Raw genomic sequence first — 22,689 nt, 5'->3', positions numbered from 1 at the left:
AGACAAAGTTTTAACCAATAAAGTGTTTTTAACACCCAATTCACACGACCCCTTTTGCAGCCGTCACTGTCATCTATATAAACCTTGTACAGTCTCTTCCTGTTTTAATAAAGTATAATCTCAGCTAACAGGTGTCTGGGTGGTCTTTCCTAGCGTGTGCACCTCTCTTGAAAAACTAATTCGGAAGGGGGCAGATACTCATCTGATACCGGGTCTGGTTGCGATCCATTTCATAGAGGCATCAGAGAAAGAAATATAGACCAGAAAAGATGCATAGGGTCATCACTATGGTAGACTAAAGGATGGAGCAGTTTTTTAAATTTTAGGATCTTTAGCTAACCCCGTTGAGCCTTTACTGCTCTGCAGAGTAATAGTACAGTGCTGTAAGGCTGGGTTAACACTGTATTTTATGTTTACATTTAAGTGTTTTTGTTTCATTACATTTAATTTTGCTGTATACAATAGTGTAGTAGACATGGTATCTATGGTGTGCTGCAAAAAAAGTATAAGTTGCAACATTTTTTTCAATGTAAGTCTATGGGAAAGGGATTCTGCTGTATGACATAATGACATCCGTTAACATATAAAATTTATACAAAAAGGAATTTTAAACTTTGCTTAAGTGGGTAAAAGTCCAGTGAATTTCCATACAGCTACTGTACGTTGCAGTGATGGTGTGGCCTCAGAAGTTATGCCTGCACCATCTACAGTGGTCGCTAGATATCATGAAAAGCTGGCATCCTGTTGCACTCACCAAACTCCTTTACTATACCATTGTTTTTGTCAATGCTGCCAGGCACGTGTGAGGTACAAAACAGGAATATTGAATCGAGGATTATAAAAATAATTTCTGGGTCGGTTTGACCCTTATCAGGTCGGTATCTTATGAAGGTTTCACACTCACCGGAAATGTGTTGTATTTTATGAAAAAAGTTTTTTCCCATAATACTTTCAGTTTCCCACCTACAGACCTATATAAGGGCTTGTTTTATGCACTACCAATTTTACTTTGTAATTACATCAGTCATTTCACCACAAAATCTATGGTGAAGCCAAAAAAAAATGAATTATTTTTGGGACAAAATTGAAAAGAAAAAAAAATGTTTTAGCCGTTTCTACGCAGTGCACTTGTCGGTATACATGACACCTCATCTTTATTCTGTAGGTCCATATGGTTACAAGGACACCCAATTTATGTAGATTTTATTTTACAACTTAAAAGAAATTATAACTACATGCACCAAAATTAGTATGTTTAAATTGTCATCTTCTGACCCAGTTAACTTTTTTATTTTTCTACATATGGGGCTATATGAGGGCTCATTTTTTGTGCCGTTCTCTGTAGTTTTATCAGTACCATTTTTGTTTTGATGGAACTTTTTGATCGATTTTTATTCGTTTTTTTTAGGGTATACAAAAAATTACCCAAAATTTTCTTAACGTGTACGCCATTGACCATGCAGTTTAATTAATATAATATTCTTATAGTTCGGACATTTATGCATGCGGTGATACCACATATGTTTTTATTTATGTTTACATATTTTCTATGAGGAATTTGGGAAAAGGGGTGATTTAAACTTTTAGTATGAAAGGGTATTAACTTTTTAATTTTTTTAAAACTTTTTTTACATAATTTTTTAGTCCCCATAGGGGGCTATTACATGCAATTTTCTGAATGCACACACTTTTTAATGCTATGCCATAGCATAGCATTGATCAGTGTTATCTTTGATTGCCACATCTCAGGGGTTAATGCCACCGCGATCGGTGATGTCCGGCATTAGACATGGGTCCCGGCCATTGATAACCACTGGGACCGACCCGCTTTGACGCCGGTGGAATAAAATGTTTGAAAATCATCTGGTGCCATAAAATTATACAGATTTGTAAACTACTTCTATTCAAAAATCTCAAAGGAGGTATCCATCAAAAATGTACTTATTCTCTATCCACAGGATAGGGGACAAGTAACTGTCCGCGAGGGGTCCGAATGGGCCCCGGTGCTCAGTGAGCACCACGTGCTGTAGGCAGCACGCGCTCCATTTATTTCTATAGGAGCTCCGAAAAGACCCGAGTACAGCACTCGGGCATTCTCAGCTCTCCCAAAAAATGAATAGAGCACATGCCGTCTACAGGTAGACAACACACACACTCCTCACTGATGAGTTAATTTTCGCTGATAAGCCTTCTAGTACTTATCAGCTCTTAAATACTACAGAGGAAGTTGTGTAGTTCTTTCCAGTATGACCACAGTGCTCTCTGCTGACACCTTTGTCCATGTCAGGAACTGTACAGTGCAGGAGAGGTTTGCTATGTGGATTTGCTTAAACTCTGGACAGTTCCCGACACGCACAGAGGTGGCAGCAGAGAGCAATGTAATCAGACAGGAAAGAACTACACAACTTCCTCTGGAGCATACAACAGCTGATTATTACTGATAGGATTAAAATACTTCAGTAGAAGTAATTAAAAATTCTGTTTAACTTTCTCATACTATTTGATTTGAAAACATTTGTTTTCCACAGTAGTACTCCTTTAATTCCATCAACAAGATTTGTACTTCACCTGTGCATGACAGCACTTACAAAATCAGTGGTGAAGTGGAGGAATTTGGTGCCTGCAATATCTCTACAGGAGCGCTGATGTGGCAGCAGCCAGGCGGTTTATTTTATCTTGCAGAGGGAGTTGAGCACTGTGTCTCCTGTTACACAACACACTTTGGTGAGTGTCTTTTGTTCTTAACCTTACTTATATTCTGGAACCTCTACACCATGGTGTAGCCTATTTATCTTCTAACTATGCTCCTGTTCATATTGATATCAGCACCTAAATCGTTTGACAAAGGGAGCTCCTCCAGTTAATCTGTGGTGTTGATTGCTTGCCATGACAGCTTGGGCTTAGTTAGGGCACTACGCCTTATTAATTTCACAATTAATGGTATGAAATACTTTCGTCTTTACATAGTTGAATGTGCTGACAACAAAATCACACAAAAATCATCAATGAAAATCAAATTTATCAACCCATAGAGGTCTGGATATGGAGTCACACTCAAAATCAAAGTGGAAAACCACACTACAGGCTGATACAACTTTATGTAATGTCCTTAAAACAAGTCACAATGAGGTAGTGTATGTGATCTCCACGTGCCCGTATGACCTCCCTACAACGCCTGGGCATGCTCCTGATGAGGTGGCGGATGGTCCCCTGACGGATGTCCTCCCAGACCTGGACTAAAGCATCCGCCAACTCCTGGACAGTCTGTGGTGCAACGTGGTATTGGTTGATGGAGCGAGACATGATGTCCCAGATGTGCTCAATCGGATTCAGGTCTGGGGAACCGGGGGGGCCAGTCCATAGCATCAATGCCTTCCTCTTGCAGGAACTGCTGACACACTCCAGCCACATGAGGTCTAGCATTGTCTTGCAATAGGAGGAACCCAGGGCCAACCGCACCAGCATATGGTCTCACAAGAAGTCTGAGGATCTCATCTCGGTACCTAATGGCAGTCAGGCCTCCCAAAGAAATGCCACCCCACACCATTACTGACCCACCACCAAACCGGTCATGCTGGAGGATTTTGCAGGCAGCAGAACATTCTCCACGACGTCTCCTGTGTGATTTCACAGAAGTGTCATTGACTTGGAGTTACATTGTGTTGTGTAAGTGTACCCTTTATTTTTTTGAGCAGTGTATATGTCTCTGATAGGGCCAATACACTGAGAGCCATAATACATAATTGAAGGTATAAACAGAGGCCTAATGTCCTCACTTAGCTGACACAAGATATTAGTTACTAGATGTGATGAGATACAGTGTTGGTCAAGTGGATATAGTCATATGTGTCACTGCTAGGATAGTGACATAGGCTCTAGCTGGAGTACTTCAATTTCAGAACCTCCTAGGTTGCCTTCATTGGGCTTTTCTATTTCTGCTGGAAGAATACGTTTTGAAGACTGATGAATATATTCCTCAACCTTGAAATTTCAATACCAAGAATGGATTCGCAAGATCTGCAAATGATCACATTTTCAAGCACCCAGCTCCAATCTGTAGGCAGAGGCTTCAAATTGTATAAAAGTCAGACTGAAAGCAAATTTCTTCAGCCACATGAAATTGGATGGTAAGTACAGTATGATTCTGTGATGCTTCCTATTCAAACTATTAGGGACAGAATCCGTGACCTGAAAGACCTTGGTTTATTACTCCAGCAGATCGGTGTTCGCATAGATCGAGATGTCAGCATTGTTTAATGCTTTGTGTTCCAGTGGTTGGAAAACCAGTGAAGAACTGGAATAACAGCAACAGGTGCACAAAGGCGATGGACGTATCATTGGATTAGAAGAAAGGTGCATAGTGATTCATTTGTACTGCAAGTGAAATTGGACATGACAAACCAAACCCAGGGCTTTGAACAGTACCTAAACACACCATTAATGGGCGCTTGCATGGCATTAGGCTACGGGCCAGACATCCAACTACAGGTGATCCATTGTCCTCATGCTAGCGCTTTTAAAGGAGTACTCCGCTGCTCAGGGTTTGGAACAAACTGTTCCGTACACTGGAGCCAGCAGCTTGTGGCGTCATGCCCCACCCCTTCAATGCAAGTCTATGGGAGGGGGCGTGACAGCCGTGAGGGGGCGGGGTGTGACATCATGGGGAGGAGGGGTTATGACATCACAAGATGCCAGCTCCAGTGTTCGGAACAGTTTGTTCCAAACGCTGAGCAGTGGAGAACCCCTTTAAAGACTTTAATGATGAATAGCTAGATGGCAATGGTGGCTGGAATTAATTAATGATTCTGCATTTGTCTCGGATGCAATGATAGCGGGAAATTAGTCTGGAGATCAAGTGGGCAACGCCTTGAAGAAGCCTTTATGAGGGAACCTCACACTGGTCCTACGTATGGGATTATGGTGTGGGATGGCATAATATGTTGTAGCTAGTCTTCATTCCAGGTACATTAAAGGGGTACTCCATTGGAAAACATTTTCTTTTAAATCAACTGGTACCAGAAAGTTAAATAGATTTGTAAATTACTTCTATTAAAAAATCACTATCCTTTCAGTACTTATCAGCTGCTGTATAATACACAAGAAGTTCTTTTCTTTTTCAATTTCCTTTCTGCCTGACCACAGTGCTCTCTGCTGACACCTCTGACCATGTCCGGAACTGTCCAGAGCAAGAGATGTTTGCTAATGGGATTTGACAGTTCCTAAAATGGACAGAGGTGTCAGCAGAGAGCACTGTGGTCAGGCAGAAAGGAAATTCAAACAGAAAAGAACTTCCTGTGTATTATACAGCAGATGATAAGTACTGGAAGGATTGGGATTTTTAAATAGAAGTAATTTACAAATCTGTTTTACTTTCTGGCACCAGTTGATTTAAAAGAAAATGTTTTCCAGTGGAGTACCCCTCTTGCCATCACATTTATTTGACTGTGAAGCCAGTGTTATAGCCATCTCTCTGAAGTGTCCCAGGAGCCATTTTTCAACATGACAACCCCATGTTACTCGTGCTATTTTGGGAATCCTGTGTGGTCTAAACAAGCTACATGGCCTGTAGTGTTTCCGGGCTTGTCTTCCATTAAACACATTTGGAACGTCATTGGTTGACAATTGCAAAGGGAACTGCCAGGAGGTGATCTTGATGACTGCGTGCTTAAGTGCATTCAGCGTGGCAGGACAATTCTCAGACAATAACCTAATTGATAGGTTGCCATGGTGTTTAAGTATGAATATTACTCTGCCTGGTGGTCATACTTGATACTGAATAAATCGAGATGTCTTTAATATATATATATATATATATTTTTTTTTTTTATTTTATTTTATTTTTTTTTCATTTTTTATAATTTACTCAGACATGTTCAGGATATCGATCCTGTGATTTCCATAATTCCACGACTTTTCATTCTTGGTGTTGTCATTTCAATGTTGAGGAATGTACAGTATATAGGATGAATATCGGACATAGGATGTTGATAGAAAAAGGAAAAGTTTGAAGTTTCTGGGCCCGATCCAATATATTCACCTTCCATCCAGCATATATATATATATATATATATACATATACATACTGTCCTCCTATGTGACAGAGCTACCACTCCTGATGTAAGAAAATAGTTTAATATGGAATCATGCTTTCAACTGCAACCAGCCTACACTCATATCTCCACATCATAACGTATTCTGTTAGGAGTAAATCACTTTGTTAAGCGATATCACATACGGAAAACACAAGCTGAAATAAGGATTACCCCATAAGTTTACACGGAAACTGTTCCACCATAATAACATAAAACAGTGAACGCCAGCAGACGTACAGTAGCATCAACACAAAAGAATCCCATCTGGAAAAGTGATGGCATATTGCTAGAGCCTGACCTCAATGATTCCCAGCAGGACAGGCTGTCTTCATGCTGTGACCCCTGCACAATGGACTGAAAGGTGGCCCCATCACTTTATAAGATGGGAAAATCCCTTTACGGACAGCAATCGGACATATTTACTCATCAATACAAGCAAACTTAAATGGGCACTGTCACCAACTTTATTTTTTGATATGTTGTAGTACTTATGTACTACAACATATCGCTAATATACTTTTATTTTTATTTTTTTCATTAAAAAGGTTTAATTTACATTTAAAAACCGGCCACTGAAAAAGGACTGATTTTGGCCTGGCAATCAGTCCTTTTTCATTTAGGCTGCTCTCGCTCCCTGCCTGTCAATCAGACAGGCGGGAGCGAGTGCATTTGCTCCCCGGCCACTGGCTGCGAGGTCACTCCTCCCGCACATCGCCTCCGCCACCTCGTTGCCGCCGCTGTCCCTGCATGCCCGCTGCCGGACTCTGCAGTAACTGCAAGTGTAATGAGGGAACGGGGTATGCGGGGCGGGGAGGGGGGGAGGAGGGAACGGGCTAGTGCCGTAGAAGGGGGGGAGGAGGGAACGGGCTAGTGCCGTAGCGGGGGGGGGGGGGGGGGGAAACTGGCTAGCAAAAAAAAAAAATAGGATGGTGGGAGCTACCCTTTAAACATTTATCCATAGTAATATAAAAGATGAGACATGGCTATCCTTGGTCACCGGCATCCATTAAACAGATTTGTAAATTACTTCTATTAAAAAAATCTTAATCCTTCCAGTACTTATTAGCTGCTGAATACTACAGAGGAAATTCTTTTCTTTTTGGAACACAGAGCTCTCTGCTGACATCATGACCACAGTTCTCTCTGCTGACATCTCTGTCCATTTTAGGAACTGACCAGAGCAGCATATGTTTGCTATGGGGATTTTCTCCTACTCTGGAAAGTTCTTAAAATGGACAGAGGTGTCAGCAGAGAGCACTGTGCTCATGATGTCAGCAGAGAGCTGTGTGTTGCAAAAAGAAAATCATTTCCTCTGTAGTATTCAGCAACTAATAAGTACTGGAAGGATTAAGATTTTTTAATAGAAGTAATTTACAAACCATTGATTTAAAAGTTTTTCACCGGAGTACCCCTTTAATTTAACACTTAATATTTAGTCATCTGAATATCAAGAACTTTACCACAGGTTACTAGCTAGGCCGAATTATAAAATTAATCATTACATAGCAGCAATTTGCTGAAACAAGACCAGACTCACATGTCCCCCTTCACACATGGTTTAGTGATCCCATATGTGGACCTATAGCAACCTCTACAGAAGTATACAATGACAAAACTGCATCTGAACTGTCACTAAGATACACTGAACCACAAAACATTAACGTGTCAACCAATAACAAGTATCATCTCACTTTCAGGTGTTCCTATGATTCTGTCTGTACAGCCTAAAGAAAAAGTAAAGGTTAATATATGGTAAGTCTATTCAAAAGTGTAGAACATCTATGAGAAGGATTAAAGGGGTTCTCTCTTGGAAAACTTTTTTTTTTTTTTTTTTTTTAAATCAACTGGTGCCAGAAAGTTAAACAGATTTGTAAATTACTTCTATTAAAAAATCTTAATCATTCCAGTACTTTTTAGGGGCTGTATACTACAGAGGAAATTATTTTCTTTTTGGATTTCTCTTCTGTCACAACCACAGTGCTCTCTGCTGACCTCTGCTGTCCATTTTAGGAACTGTCCAGAGCAGGAGAAAATCCCCATAGCAAACATATGCTGCTCTGGACAGTTCCTACAATGGACAGCAGAGGTCAGCAGAGAGCACTGTGGTCGTGACAGAAGAGAAATCCAAAAAGAAAAGCATTTCCTCTGTAATATACAGCCCCTAAAAAGTACAGGAAGAATTAAGATATTTTAATAGAAGTAATTTACAAATCTGTTTAACTTTCTGGCACCAGTTGATTTAAAAAACAAAAACAAAAAACAGTTTTTCACGGGAGTACCCCTTTAACATCCATGCCACAATTTAAGACATTGGGGGCTATATTCAAAACGCTTCACATCAGAAATTTCGTGTTTCACACCAAAAAAGTTCACATCAAAATATTCAAAAGGTTTTACATGAGAATTATACAAGGTTTACTCTAGTCACACTCTAGTTGTGCAAAAGTGGGCGTGGCTATGTAAATTTAATGTTTTACATGGTGTAGGGGTGAGAGTCCATTTCACACCAGTTTTTGCTAGTGTAGAAATAACAGAAATGTTTGTATTTTTTTTTTTTTTTCATGGTCACTGCACCTGAACTCACATTTAAAGAGGTACTCCGCTGCTCAGCATTTGGAACAAACTGTTCCGAATACTGGAGCAGGCAGCTCGTGATGCCATAGCTCCACCCCCTCATGTTGTAATGCCCCGCCCCCTCAGTGCTGTCACACCCCCTCCCATAGACTTGCATTGAGGGGGCGGGACGTAATGAGGGGCCAGGCTATGACCTCACGCTGGTGCTGGTGTAAGGCGGTCTGATTTTTTCACGGGTTTGTTCCAAATGCTGAGCAGCGGAGTACCCCTTTAAATCGTGAACCAGTATCAATAATGTCTACAATGAGGTTTTTGTATAGCTAAATACATGCATTTGGTTTTTTCCACTATGTTTTGCTCTATTGCGCCATTGGACTGGTTATGTCTTACCTTATACATTATAAGTTCACGCAATAAATGTCACCCAGAGGGAAATATAGTATCCAATGCTAAAAGCCTGAGTTATATAGTAGTAGGTCTCGGCCCCTCAAGTCAGTTAGCCCAAGGATATTATTATACCGCCTTTGTTCCCACAAAACTATACCCTAATGTGTGCCTTGCTTACAATAGCCTGCAATTGATTAACCTATGTAATTTCATTGTAGGATTTACCTCTGTAAAACCTTGACACTACACTACAGTACATACAATGCCATTTTTCTTTACATGGTTATAGTAGCTAAGCATTAAAAAGTATATGTCACAGTGGGCATGACTGGACTGCTTTGCTTTTAAACTGTGTAAGTGGGAGGTATAAAGTCTCCAGTATTACCTCTAAGGCTATGTTCACACCTCTGCACGGAGATTCCATTGTATTCAATGTGATCCTGCTACGCTGTGCACACGACAGAATTTCCGTGCCAGATGTTTGTGGCATGCAAATTCAGTTTTCTGTGTCCAAAGAAAGAATTAACCTGTTCATTCTTTCTGCGGACTCTGCACAGAATGCATTTCCTTCTATGAGACGGTGCATTCCCGTGCAGTCTTAGAAGCGGCATATTATGCTGGTGATGTGAAGAAAACTGTGTCGAATGTGTCGGCAGAATATAGCCGCACAACTGACAAAAACACCGGAGGGTTAGTGATTGGCTCAGACACACACACACCCCCGCCCCCTGCTATTGCGTGTGTCAGCTGATCCACCAACACAGTTTTCTTCACATCACTAGGCTCTCACAGTGGGAGGAAGCATACTGTCTCCCCGCTGTGAGAGCGTTCTTCAGGGGACACGTTACTTTCTTCTGGTCTAGGCTCGCCTCTCAGGGATCGCGGTACCGAAGCGCTGTGCAGTAGGGGACAAGTGACATATTCCCAGCTTCTGCTGCTCACCGCTCTCGGGGATAGCGCATAGCGCTGCGGGGTCCAAGTTCCAGTTACAACCCAGCGGGGATACATGGCTCTGCGGGGGACAACTGACATGAATCTCCAGCGGGGATACATCGCGCTGCAGGGGACAACTGACATGAATCTCCAGCAGGAATCCACGAGTGCAGAGATCGGGGTGCAGCAGCGGGGAATATGTTACTTGTCCCCCGCAGCACTTCATCTGGCCCCTGCAGTTCTATCCCTGTTTTTGCGGAGATCAGGGAGCAGTAGCGGGGAACATATCACTTGTGTCCCCAGCAGCGCGCTGTCACATCCAGGAGACAGTGTGCTTCCTCCCACTGAGAGAACATAGTGATGTGTAGAAAACTGTCTAACTCATCAAGGTGGATCAGCTGACACGCCAATCTCAGCCAATCACTAACCCTCCGGTGACTCAGCATTTTTCTTAGCTACGCGGTCACATTTGGGCGCAAGCATAGTTTTTTTCACATCACCGGCACCCGCAGTCTCTGTAATATCCGCATGGAGGTTTTCCATGCTGACATTTTCAAATGTGAACATAGCCTACCCTTACTTTACAGAGAGCAATGAGGGAAAATAACAGTAAATAAATCCTATGCGACCTACATGACTTAATGAAAACAACTATTTAAAGGACATGTCCGGTGCTCACTTTTCTTATTGTATCCGTTCCGGGCTGCAAAAAAAAAAGAAAATAAGCTTTCTCTTGCCTGCCTATGCTCCCTTGGTGCTCCGGCACAGGCGTTCGGTCCCCGGGCTGTATTCTTCTTACTTCCTGTTAGCCCAGCACGTCACACGGAGCTTCAGTCAATCACTGGCCGAGGTGGGACATCGCTGCGGCCGGTGATAGGTTGAAGCTCCGTGTGACGTGCCGGGCTAACAGGAAGTAAGAAGAATACAGCCTGGGGACCGAACACCTGTACTGAAGCACCGGGGGAGCCTAGGCAGGTAAGAGAAAATTTGTTTCTCCTTCTCCTTTAAATACTTCATCTTCTACTTAAGCATGGATTCCTAGTGAAGACTACTTTTATCTGCTCTTCATACAATTCTTGTTATTCACAAACTAGCTCACTCTAATTTGCCCTCACCATTTTTTTGCTGTGATGCATCTGTTCATTTCTTTCAAGTGTCAACAAAGTGGAAGTGGAAGAACCCAAGTGAATCACATAACTGACCTGAACACCCCTTGTTCCCATGAATTTGGCTTGGCTCTTAGGTGTAAATTAGCTTCCCAGGTATTTATATAAATAATTAGGTATGAATTGAGGTGAAGTAACACTCTACTGAGCAAGACATTGGTAAAACAACAGGACAAAAAAAAGTCATTTTTGAAATTATGAGATGTTTAAATTATCTGTTAAACAAACTCAGACTGGGACTGCTGCAATGCCACTGCCACAGAGGACCCCTAGAAATGGCAGATGGGTTACTGTAGGTTCTGGAAGACTCCGTTGTGGATAGAAGACATGTCCCACAGTCTGTGGTTTTCCATAATTCATTTGCAGCACTCTCAGAATGTAAGGGCAACATGGATATTGGCTCAAGCACAGAAGGTGAGGAACCATCGACTCCTATGTCTAATGTATGCAAGACTGCAGCCAAGGACAAAAAAATATAAAGTAAAATCTGAAAGGAAGCAGCTATTGCTGGGTGATTCAATCATAAGAAGTGTGGAGCTTAAAGAAAATGGTTTTGTGAGATGTCCCCCGAGTGCTACTGCTAGAAGAGATAGAATATCTATTCATAATATTGTTAAGCAAGCAAAGCAGGAAGGGGATGTGGATGTTCTTGTCCATCTAGGGACAAATGACCTTGCTTGCAATGAAGTTTCAGAGGTGATGTACAGGATTTTGCATCCACTGTTTCATTTTCTGAACTTCTGCCTGTGCATAACGTTCAGAATGATAGGCAGAAGCGCATTAAGGAGTTCAACTTATGGCTTAGTAAAAGTATCAAGAGCAAGGATTTGGCTTTGTGTCTCATGATAGCTGTCACGATGCCGGCTGGCAGGTAGTGGATCCTCTGTGCCAGAGAGGGATGGCGAGGACCGTGCTAGTGGACCGGTTCTAAGCCACTACAGGTTTTCACCAGAGCCCGCCGCAAAGCGGGATGGTCTTGCTGCGGCGGTAGTGACCAGGTCGTATCCACTAGCAACGGCTCACCTCTCTGACTGCTGAAGATAGGCGAGGTACAAGGGAGTAGGCAGAAGCAAAGTCGGACGTAGCAGAAGGTCGGGGGCAGGCGGCAAGGTTCGTAGTCAGGGGAGATAGCAGAAGTTCTGGTACACAGGCTTAAAACACACACAACGCTTTCACTAGGCACAAGGGCAACAAGATCCGGCAAGGGAGTGCAAGGGAGGAGACCAGATATAGCCAGGGAGCAGGTGGGAGCTAATTAAGCTAATTGGGCCAGGCACCAATCATTGGTGCACTGGCCCTTTAAGTCTCAGGGAGCTGGCGCGCGCGCGCCCTAGAGAGCGGAGCCGCGCGCGCCAGCACATGACAGCAGGGGACGGGAACGGGTAAGTGACCTGGGATGCGATTCGCGAGCGGGCGCGTCCCGCTGTGCGAATCGCATCCCCAACGGCCATGACAGAGCAGCGCTCCCGGTCAGCGGGACTGACCGGGGAGCTGCAGGGAGAAAGACGCCGTGAGCGCTCCGGGGAGGAGCGGGGGCCCGGAGCGCTAGGCGTAACAATAGCTCTACTTGGAATAGAAAGGAACTGTACAAAAAAGATGGTTTGCATCTTTCTCTCAAAGGAACGAATGTACTCAGTGAACAATTCCAAGAATTTGCTAAGGAGTATTTAAACTAGGGGGGGGGGGGGGGCAAAAGAGTGAAAACAATGTCAGAACATGTCAGTAGCACAGAGGTTAAGAAATGACAAGCTCAGAGTCATGTCTACAAATGCTCGCAGTTTAGGTATTAAAATTAATGAACTTGGGTCAATAATGGCATCTGAGAATGTAGCTGTTATTGAAAGTAATGACTGGGACATATCCATACCAGGGTACTCTTTATACAGAAGAGACAGAGAATGCAATAAAGGAGGAGGAGTGGCCCTATATGTGAAAGATAGCATAAAATCAAACCTAATACAAGTTAGTGAGGCCAACATAGAGTCAGTTCGGGTTACGTTGCAGTTTGGTAATCAGACAGTAACTCATATAGGTGTGATATATAGACCACCTGGCCAAGTTAAAGAATTAGATGATCTACTAGTTGAAGAAATAGCTAAGATGACAATGAAAGGAGAAGTTATCATTATGGGAGACTTCAATCTTCCGGATATAAACTGGAAAACCAAAGTAGCTAGTACTGCCAGGAGTACAGATATTCTAAATTCCCTACTGGGATTATCTCTACAACAAGTGGTTGAGGAGCCAACCCGGACGGGGCCATATTGGATTTGGTATTCACAAATGGGAATTTGGTATATGATGATGTTGTAGGGATCTAGTGATCACCAATGTGGTTTAATATAAGAACAGTAAAGGAGTCACACCACACAAAAACAAAAGTTTTAGATTTTAGAACAAACGACTTTTCAAAAATGAGATTAGTCATAAATGAGTCCCTATCAGACTGGAACAGATTACATGGAGTCCAGTAGAAATGGGACTACTTAACAGATGCATTATTGAAGGCAACAGAAAATTGCATTAGACTTGTCAGTAAAAGCAGAAAAGGGAAGAGACCACCGTGGTACTCAGCAGAAGTGGCCAAAATCATAAAAAAAACAAATCTAGCATTTAGTAATTATGAAACAAACAGAGCAATAAAGATAGGAAAACCTACAAGACTAGGCAGAAAGAGGCCAAGCAAGTTATAAGAACTTCTAAAGTGCAGGCAGAAGAAAAACTCGCTCAGTCTGTGAAAAAAAAAAGGATAAGACAATCTTACAACAAGGAATAACTAAATTAAAAGCAAAGGAAGGAAGGTATGTAGAAGAGAATAAAGGGATAGCTGACTGCCTTAAGGAATGCTTCTGTTCAGTTTTTACAGAAGAAAAATAAGGAAAAGGACCTCCATTAGGGAGGAAGATGAATGAATTGTTTGATGCATGTGTCTTTACAGAGGAAGAGGTTCTACATTTGCTGTCTAAAGTGAAGACAAATAAAAGCTTAGTGGTGAGCTAGAAAGACCTTTAACAGATTTATTTAACCAATCACTGGTAACAGGAGTCGTCCTGGAAGATTGGAAAGTAGCAAATGTCGTGCCCATTCACAAGAAAGGTAGTAGGGAGGAATCAAGCAACTATAGGCCAGTAAGTCTGACATCAATACTGTAGTGGGGAAATTAATGGAAACCCTACTAAAGGATAGGATTGTGGAACATCTAAAATCCCATGGATTGCAAGATGAAAAACAACATGGGTTTACTTCAGGGAGGTCATGGCAAACAAATCTTATAGATTTTTTTTGACTGGGTGACTAAAATAATAGATGGCGGAGGGGCAGCAGACATTGCATATCTAGATTTTAGTAAGGCTTTTGACACTGTCCCACATAGAAGATTTATCAATAAACAACAGTCATTGAGCTTGGATTCCCATATTGTTGAGTGAATTAGGCAGTGGCTGAGTGACAGACAACAGAGGGTGGCATTCAATGGAGAATATTGAGAGCAAGGTCATGTTACCAGTGGGACCTCAGGGATCTGTACTGGGACCAATATTGTTTAATATCTTCATTAGTGATATTACAGAAGGTCTCGATGGTAAGTTGTGTCTTTTTGCTGATGACACAAAGATATGTAACAAGGTTGATGTTCCTGGAGGGATCTGCCAAATGGAAATGGATTTAGGCAAACTAGAAGAATGGTCAGAACTCTGGCAACTGAAATTAAATGTGGATAAGTGCAAGATAATGCAGCTGGGGCTTAAAAACCCTCAGGCAGAATATAGAATATTTGACACAGTCCTGACCTCAGTATCTGAAGAAAGGGATTTAGGAGAAATTATTTCAGAAGACTTAAAGGTAGGAAGCCAATGTAATAGAGCAGCAGGAAATGCTAGCAGAATGCTTGGATGTATAGGGTGAGGTATAAGCAGTAGAAAGAGAGAAGTACTCATGCCGCTGTACAGAACACTGGTGAGACCTCACTTGGAGTATTGTACGCAGTACTGGAGGCCGTATCTCCAGAAGGATATAGATATTCTAGAGAGAATTCAGAGAAGATACTAAACTAGTACATGGATTGCAGGATAAAACTTACCAGGAAAGGTTAAAGGACCTTAACATGTATAGAAGAAAGAAGAGACAGAGGGGATATGATAGAGACTTTTAGTGTCAAACAAACCAATTTTATTGAGTTAGGCAATAAGGTAGCAATACCAAAGTAAAGCAAAAGTATCGGGACACAGCCCGAATCAACAATAAGGCAAAATCAAATAAATAAAAATTAAAAAGGGAAATAAACAAGTCCATGGGTCAGACATGTATGGACGTAAACAGGCAGCAAGTTAACAAAACAGTAGGTGTGTTGTCAGTGATTACGTTAGGGATAAGGTATTGCGAATCTCCGGACAATAGGATGATGACATCCAGGGAGACCAAACCCTCTTATAGTTGGCCATCGTATCGGAGCGAACCGCGTAAATTTTTTCGAAGATCAGAATATCATTAACTCTATCAACTACCCTATCAAAAGACAGGACTGGGCTCTTCCAGCATGTCGCTATATGAATCCTCGCAGCCAGTAGTATGAACTGCGCTAATCTAAACTGGCTGTTGGGCATCCTGCGCGGCCGTCTGCCGAGGAGACAAAAAGCAGGTTGAAGAGGACAGCGAAAAAAAAGAACAGAACGAAGGATAGAAAGAACAGAAGTCCAGAAAGCATTAGCAAGGGGACAGGTCCACCACACGTGAAGCATGGTTCCCCTATCGGCACATCCCCTAAAACATAAAGGAGAAGCACTGGGGAAAATAGAATGTATTCTCGTAGGGACATAATACGACCTATGTAAAATTTTCAGTGACGTCTCAGTAAGAGTCACTTGCCAGCTCCCCCTACTCAAGGTATTGCAGCATTCCCTCCACTCCTCTAGGGACATCTCCATGTGAAGATCAGCCTCCCACTGAAGCATAAACGGCAATTTGGTGTCGGGCGGGGGAGAGTTTAGCAAACCATATACTATGGCCAGAAGTCCTCGTCTAGAAGGACTATACAGCATGAGACGTTCAAACCTAGTCAGTTGTGGTACAGTGTGTGCAGGAAAATTAGAGTGTAGGAAGGAAAAGATCTGGTGCATACGGAAGAGTTCTGAGGGTGGGGGGCGGAACTGTAAAATGAACTCATCTTTAGTTATCAGAACCCCACGAGTATGGAATTGATGAGCAGTAGTCAAGGACTGTGAAGACCACCAAAGGAATGGGGAATGTGCTAGACCAGGCGGAAAAAAAGGGTTACAGAGGATGGGCAGGAGGGGAGGAGGGCAGGATTGTAGATGAAAGCGAAAGCGGACCAGTCGCCAAAGGGAAAGGGAGTGAAGAGTAAGAAGAGCAGAGTAAGGGACGTATTTAGCGACAGGTTGAGTAGACCACATTAGGGAAGAGAAGGAGTGGGGAGAGATGATAGAGGATTCGAGGTGAACCCAAATGGGGGTGTCGCCATCTGCCAGGAACCAGGCCAGCTGTCCTAGTCTGGCAGCGTAGTAGTATTTTAGGAGGTTGGGGACGGACATACCCCCCAATCGCTTATGAAGGTACATTATACTACGTGCTATGCGGGGAGTCTTGGATCAACATATAAATCTAAAGATATCGGACTGGAGGGACTTGAGATCCGCCGTTGAGACCGGAACTGGAAGGGTGCGAAACAGGTATAGTATTCTAGGCAGAATCACCATTTTAACCGTGTTTACTCTTCCAATCCATGATAGGTATGGCCTGTCCCAAGTGCGGATGTCATGTCTGATAGATTTGTAGAGGGGCGGGTAGTTCGCACCATAGAGGGAAGCAACCGCCGGGGTTATACGAACACCCAAATAAGACAGGGTAGGCCTTGGGGGGGGGAGTTAAAGTTAAGGGAAATCAACTTTTGCGTATGGAGAGGAACATGTACATAGAGTGTTTCCGATTTAGATGGACTAATCCGGAGGCCCGAGCAAGTCGAGAAGTCCGTGAGTAGACGAAACAGGTTAGGTAAAGATGAGAGGGGGTGTGTCAGGGATAGAAGGAGGTCGTCAGCAAACAAACATAATGTATGGGTGGAATCCTTAATCGTAACCCCCAACACAGTAGGGGAGGCACGTAGGGATCTCGCCAGGGGCTCCATCGCCAGAGCAAAAAGAGCAGGGGACAACGGGCATCCCTGGCGAGTACCCCTCTTAATAATAATCGGGGAGGGGGAAGAGGTAGGAAGTTTGAGGAAAGCCGTAGGGTTGGAGTATAGCAGGTGCAGGAGGTGTATAAACGGCCCAGTGAACCCCATTTTAGAGAGGACCCCCAAAGGTATGGCCATAAAACTGAATCGAAGGCCTTCTCTATGTCTAAGGTCAGTAGCATAACAGGTGTAGAGGTGGAGGAGGCCCAATGTACAACCCCTAGTACTTTTCTGATATTATCCGCCGCCTGTCTCCCCGGTATAAAGCCCACTTGGTCTGCGTGAATTACGCGGGGTAATATAGTATTTAGCCTACGCGCCAGGATAGACGTTAAGATCTTCGTATCCAAATTAATTAAGGAGATAGGGTGGTAATTAGAGACCAGGGATGGGTCCTTCTGGGGTTTGGGGATCACCTTTATAAGGGCATCTAAGTATTCGGGGGGCAAAGAGGGAGCCTTAAAGAGGCTGTTATAAAGGTTAACTAGATGGGGGACAAGGATAGGAGAGAATTTCTTATAATACATTGCAGACAGCCCATCAGGGCCAGGGGCCTTCCCTAACTTCAGAGAAGCAATCGTGTCTGACACATCTTCGTATGAGATCGGAGAGTTAAGGAGAATCCTCTCGGGGTCAGTTAGAGAAGGGAGGGAGGTAGAGTCAAGAAAAGAGTGCAGGCGGGAAGCAGAGATAGGCGACTGGTCAGGGACAGAATAGAGTTTAGAGTAGTAAGAGTGGAAAGTCTGGTAGATCTTGTCAGGATGGGAAGACCGGGAACCAGGGTGCAGCTGTATGGTGTGGACATAATTAAGCCGTTGTCGGCTGCGAAGCATATTGGCAAGCAACCTATCCGGCTTGTTGGCGTAGCGGTAGTATGTGGCCTTAGTCCACCTAAGCGCTTTTTCCACCCTGGTGGACAGGACAGCATCCAGCCGCAACCTGGTATCCCGGATAGCATTGTGGAGGTAAAGAGAGGGAGTACGCTCGTGAGCTAGTATGAGTCGAGAGAGCTTGTCATGTAATGCATGTTGAAGTTGGGTACGGCCTCTCTTCATATATGAAGCTAGCGAGAGTAGCCTTACCCTAATGAAGGCCTTGTGGGCAGACCACACCCAGATCGGGTTTGAGTTCGGAGTAGCATTGGTCAAAAAGTAGGATGTGAGATCCGTGGTGATAGAACGTTTAACTGTCTGGTTAGTCAGCATAGACTCGTTAAGTCTCCAGGTAAAAGGGGTGGTAATGATAGAGACTTTTATATACATAAAGGGAATCAACACGGTAAAGGAGGAGAAGAGATTTAAGAGAAGAAAAACTACCACAAGAGGACATAGTTTTATATTAGAGGGGCATAGGTTTAAAAGTAATATCAGGAAGCATAACTTTACTGAGAGAGTAGTGGATGCATGGAATAGCCGGTCGCTGCAAATACAGTGAAGGAGTTTAAACATGCATGGGATAGGCATAGGGCTATTCTTCATATAAGATAGGGCCAGGGACTATTCATAGGATTCAGATTATTGGGCAGACTAGATGGGCCAAATGGTTCTTATCTGCCGACACATTCTATGTTTCTATTTTGTAAAAAGATGAGTCTTTAGAATAGGCAGAAAGTTCAGAAATAGTCGAAATGTGATGGAACTAAAGTTTTACGCTGAATACAACAATAGGTATTGACTTTTATAACTGATAGCAAACAGGTGGCAGAAATGTGACCAATCTGTGGTGGCTAGATTTCAGTAAATCCAAAGGGCATCAATGTAAATATAGAGAAAAATAAAGGAACAATAAAGACAACACAATTTGGTTTAATTCATAGAAGAAATTGTTTGGTTGAAGAATTTAAATTTTACAATTCCACTCATTTTCTAGTGTCTATGCATATCTCTCAAGGGTGTGTTAACCTCAAGTGTGGGGGAAAAAAAACACCATATACATATAATGTCGGTGTTGCTTGATCTCGGCCAGGTGGGCAGCATCTGCTGCATATATTCTCTGTGTATAAAGAATATATATATATACCAGAGCTGTGGCAGCAGAGAAAAATCACTTGGGCTTGGTAAGTAAGATTCTTACAAGTACATTCCTATCAACTTCAATCTGAACTAGATCCTAAATTTAGGCCCGAGCTTTACCATGGTGGCAGTCCTCATCTCGAGACTTCACAATGCGACAAGCGTTTGCATGTGTCATGAGCAAAATCTGAAGGTTCTCTGCATCTTAGAAGAGTTTTCTTAAAGGGGTACTCCGCTGCTCAGCGTTTGGAACAAAATGTTCCGAATGCTTAGAGCCGGTGCCGGGAGCTCGTAACGTCATAGCCCAGAACCTCATGATGAATTCCTAAGTGAATTTTAGAAGAAAGATACTGACAGCCATCTTGATTATAGAAAATGACTTCATCTCGGTAGTAGTACCAGTACTTACATGTCCCAGGAGCAGAGGTATACTTGAACACAATCCAAAAAACAAGCTCAGTGGTCTCATCTTAAAGGGGTATTCTGCTGCTCAGCGTTTGGAATAAACAGTTCTGAACGCTGGAGCCGACGCCGGGAGCTTGTGATGTAATAGCCCCGCCTCTCATGATGTCACACCCCGCCCCCTCAATGCAAGTCTATGGGAGGGGGCGTGACATCCGTCATGCCCCCTCCCATAGACTTGCATTGAAGGGGCGGGGCTATGACGTCACAAGCTCCTGGCGCCGGCTCTAAGCATTCGGAACATTTTGAAGTGCCGACAGCATGGTCACATGGACTTAGACCTGAAGATTCCTCCCTATAATGATCGCCTTCAAGGGTCCTTTATAGATTTCTCAGTACTAGACAATTACAATCCCCTTATATAGCTCTTTTTCTCAAACCTTTGACTAGACTATTTTTAGACATATAAAACATTTAGTAAAGATTGCCCATAGAATTCAGTGTATGATATAAACTATTGTTATAACATTGATGTAACGTCCATGAGAAATGAGTCATTAAAAAGTGTATGCCACCAAAAGAAGCATCTATTAGACCAAGGCCAGCGCCTTCGTGCATTGCAATACTACAGATGGAGATTACCAACCAACTACCTAATAACGATTATCAGAAAATATTTTTACTGAAACACAAGATGCCTGAGGTGTGCCAGGAGCAAGCGCAAAAAAACGCTATCTAGATGGTACAGATATTAACTCTTTCCCCCACTTGGCCTTCCTGTTTCTTTTACTGCGTTTCATTGCTTCTATAAAGAAAGGCATCTGCAGCCCAAACATCTATCACGTGGCACTGGATATCACAGCCTTGTCACATAGACATATCAAAAGTTTTGATTGTTTGGGGTCTCAGTGCTGAGACCCCCCACCACCACTCAGGAGGATGGGCGGGATGAAGCGTTCTACACTCCAGCTTAGTACACTCACGAGTTCCATTTTGCGGCCCCATTATAAGTATTTGGACAAAGACTGCTGCAAGCACAATACCAGGCGCTTCTACTCACTCATTCTGCTGATCAGTCTATGGGACATGTCAAAAGTTTTTTGAAATGACAAGGACATTTTTAAGAATTATCACAGATTTGTGGCATAGATGTACTAAATATTATAGAGGCGTTTATTTGGACAGTGCAAATATATAGACTCCTCCGCCTGTATTTTCTCTTTCTTGGAATTTTCTCTTTCTTGGATTTTGATGGAATTTGACTATTGGTTGTTTATCCTTTTGGATGCCCTAAAACATTAACCAAGATGCAAAAGCAGGCACTGAATGGTCAACCAAAAGCCTTAGCCATATTAAAAGGAATTTGTTAACTTGATACCAATTACGGAGCTACAGGTACCTGGGGAGGGGTCACAAAAAGATTAAACAGATTATCGTCTGTTTAATCTCTTTGTAACCCCTCCGTGTGTATTTGTGGATATCTTTAGTTGTTTACACACTTTCTTTTGTCTGCAGCTAAAAAGGCAGCAAGGCAGTGCTGAGCCGCAGTGGCACGTTCATCCCTCCGACCTTCTGCCATGCTTTAACTGGCATACAGGGATATGTACTGGAAGCAGAGTCCTTTAGGTCAGTCATGCAGGGCGAGGTAGAGGGTTGGGAGGGAGGAGAATGGCCGCTGAGGCTTGGAACCACCTTGCCGACTGTTTAGCTGCAGAAGAAAAGTACAATTTTTTTTAAAAGGAGCTGACATGTTCCCTTTAAATTGTCCCTTTTGGGCACTTGGTGTCTGGATGTTTAGACCCCGACTGATCTTTAGATATCTAGATGTCTAGTGCAGCTGATGGAGATTGCTGCCAGCAGAGGAGTGAAGCGCATTACTATTCACTTCTCCAAACGATATCTAGAGATCAGTAAGGATCTGAATAACACATCAAAAGTGTTCTAAAGCGTATACTAAGCTGTTTGGCCAAAAAGAAGTCAACTAACAGGCTTCAATGCACCTTTTTTTTTTTTTTTGATAAATCTCCCCCATACAGTATATTATATAGTATTTTTGCCTTTAGTGGATAATTGTGCAACATGTATACAAATATTTGTGTCATGCATGTGATAGCTAAGTAGCTACGTATTTTTAGCTACTATATGGTACAACTGTGAAGTTTCTTGATATGATATCAAGGAAGTGGAAATATTGAAAGTACTAGACGTATTTCGTTTTGCGATTTAAAGGGAAACGGATAGCAGGGTCACCCTTACTAACCTGAGTATACAAGTAGATAGTGCAGGTGACCCTGTTTCTAAAGCTCTTTACCGGGTGAAAATCAGTGCAGTCGTTCAGGAGATATTAATCTTGTTGCTTCTTCTTATCTACACTGGAGGCATCTTATACTGTACGTGCAATGCTTTCTCTCATCGCTGCGACTTTAACCCCACCCCTTCTGCCAATAACTCTGCTCCTTCATGAATATTTATCTATCTTCCTCATAATGGCCATGAAAGAGGCAAAATTATCACCTCATCCGGTGGGAGAAAGCTTTGTAGGCGCCTCCCAGTGCAGATAAGAAGAAATTACCATATTAGGTGAATATCTCCTGCATCCATTTTCCCCGGGTAAGAAGTGTTAGAAGCAGGGTCACCTGCAATCTGTATATTTAGGTTAGTGCGGGTGACCCTGCTGTCAGTTTCCCTTTAAAGTATGAACATATTTTTAAGGTCTGAGCTAGGGTGGGACCTCATCCGCCCCGTATATGCTGTGTCCTCTATCCCCATAATCCTGTTTTATAAAAATATGTCACACCTGAGTTGTATTCTTTACACATCTATGCTTATACAGACTGCCCTTTTATTTTATGGTATCAGGTTAGCTGGAAACTGTTTTGAATACTTAAAGGGGTACTCCACTGGCCAGCGTTCAGAAAAAAATATTCCGAATGCAT

General features: G+C 42.8%; 2 protein-coding genes across 10 annotated transcripts in view; one reads left to right on the top strand and one right to left on the bottom strand.

Moving 5' to 3' along the window:
- The window catches only part of ENGASE (endo-beta-N-acetylglucosaminidase), a 104,172-nt gene extending 92,881 nt beyond the window's left edge, over window positions 1–11,291 (top strand). The window contains exons 15-16 of the transcript XR_008849687.1: window positions 7,790–7,844; window positions 11,141–11,291. The gene's annotated coding sequence lies outside the window, so the exon portion shown is untranslated. The remainder of the gene's footprint in view (window positions 1–7,789; window positions 7,845–11,140) is intronic.
- CACNA1G (calcium voltage-gated channel subunit alpha1 G) overlaps window positions 1–22,689 on the bottom strand; it is a 380,651-nt gene that overhangs the window by 27,112 nt on the left and 330,850 nt on the right. The gene's annotated exons all lie outside the window — the stretch shown is intronic.

This window comes from Hyla sarda, chromosome 13 (assembly GCF_029499605.1).
Source record: "Hyla sarda isolate aHylSar1 chromosome 13, aHylSar1.hap1, whole genome shotgun sequence".
Lineage (NCBI taxonomy): Eukaryota > Metazoa > Chordata > Amphibia > Anura > Hylidae > Hyla > Hyla sarda.
Note: the sequence above shows the minus strand (reverse complement) of the source record. Positions and strands in the feature narration are given on the sequence as shown.